Source organism: Strix uralensis, chromosome 36 (genome assembly GCF_047716275.1).
Source record: "Strix uralensis isolate ZFMK-TIS-50842 chromosome 36, bStrUra1, whole genome shotgun sequence".
Classification (NCBI taxonomy): domain Eukaryota; kingdom Metazoa; phylum Chordata; class Aves; order Strigiformes; family Strigidae; genus Strix; species Strix uralensis.
Genome location: NC_134007.1, coordinates 763963 through 765816, shown reverse-complemented (window position 1 = coordinate 765816; position 1854 = coordinate 763963).

Below are 1854 nucleotides of genomic sequence, written 5' to 3'. Positions count from 1 at the left end.
CACGTCCAGTGCCGGTGGTGCCCGTGGTCCTGGCGTGTTCCGGGGCAGGGACCCAAATAAGCACAAGGAGGGCACGGGGTGAGGGAAAACTGCTCCTTGGAACGGTGCTCAGGTAACGGGCCAACGTGGCGTCAGAGCTCCAGGGTTTGCGCCTGACCTAAGAACTTTCCTGGCCTCCGCCAGCTTCAAGACTACGTGACTCTTGCGGGAGGATATCGGACCTGCACAACTCTATGAGAGTTATAACCAGCAAAGCCATTTATTTTTCCAATAGTACGTACTTCTGCTCTCGCCAAAGCTCTTACTTCATAATTAGCAAATCAGCAATTAGACAGCTCTCAACCTTTTCTCCTATCAGCATCAGACCCCTCTAACACGCGCTGTGCAGACCAATCACCTCTCGTTCACGCGCTGTTCACGCGGCGGTAACTTCTCACAGCTCAGCACTTTCCCACAGCTCAGTGTTGCAGCTCTCCGTTGTTTTCCTCTGACACCTTGGCACAGCTCAGCAGTTTCTTATCTTTCTCCCAAGGCTGTTCCTCATCAAAACCCTTGCTGCTTCTCAGGGGCTGTGCAGGGCTGACAGGCCGATGCCTCCCACATCTCCCCCTTCTTTGTTTTACAGCTGCACGTGCAAGACTTGTTTCAGAGCTTTTTCAATTAAGGTTTAGAAAAACTTCAAAAAACACAGTATACCTAAAACAATTCTGCAAAAGGCTAAAAACAAAACAGCAGTTACAGTTACTAGTTGAAAAGACTAGGACAGTCTTTGACTAAGTATTACAAAATAAGGAAGATACAGAATAGCACACTTACTTAATGGGGTACTAACATTCAGATGCGCAATCACTGGGGAACCCTGGATGCAGCGAGAATTTAGAGTGCCCTTCCTCGCAAACCGGAAATCCTACGCGATGCGTCCATCCGTAGGTGAGGCATCCAACATTGCCGCAAGCAGGTCCAGCCTCCAAATCAACAGGCCAAAATAACTGGCAATTTTCTTTGAGCAGAAACATCTGATCTCATCCTCCTGTTGGGTTCCACCCAGAGCCTGGCCACCACTCAGGGGGGAAACCAAGGGAGTTTCTAATAAGGTTAAACACTTGAGTTCTTAATTCTCAATATTGCTAAACAAAGAAAGTTGAATACACACATTCTTATAGCATTTCATCCTTATTAATAACTACATTTTGTCTAAGCTACATCTTTCACTAGTGACTAGCAAGCCTATATATGTCATTAAGGAGTTGCAATTACTGTTATTCATTTTCTCTTAAAAGAGTTGGCAACTGCAGTGTGATTAAGGACAGAGATAGTGTATTTTGTCCTATTGCAGCAGCAAGCATTACCCATCCATTCTGCTTAAATGATCAGTCGAAGAGACCACAGACTGTCGGCACAGGGGCATCCACAGCACCCACAGCTGGCTCCTGAGTGTCCACCAAAAGCTGCCTCTCACACCTCAGGTATGGTCGCACACACCTTGCCAGTAACCACCGGGGACCGTGACCTGTGGAGACACAAGCATAACCTCTTCCCCAGGTTATTAAAGGATCTGGTCCTTCCCAGTTACCACTCTCCAGGTTTTTTGCTCACACTTGAGCCTTGCCCTGGACTTCTTGTTGATCTGGTATCTGCGACGAGAAGTGACGCAATATTGGTGGCACCTGTGAGACAGGGGAAATGTTTAAAAAGTTCATGGCATATAATGCCTTATTTAGCCTTCCGTGAGGTGTAGATTGATACCCTCCATCTCCCCCTTCTTGTTGTTGCAATAGATGCTTTAACGTGCCATGCGTATGCTCCACAATGGCCTGTCCGGTCGGTGAGTGGGGAATGCCGGTCAGATGCTTG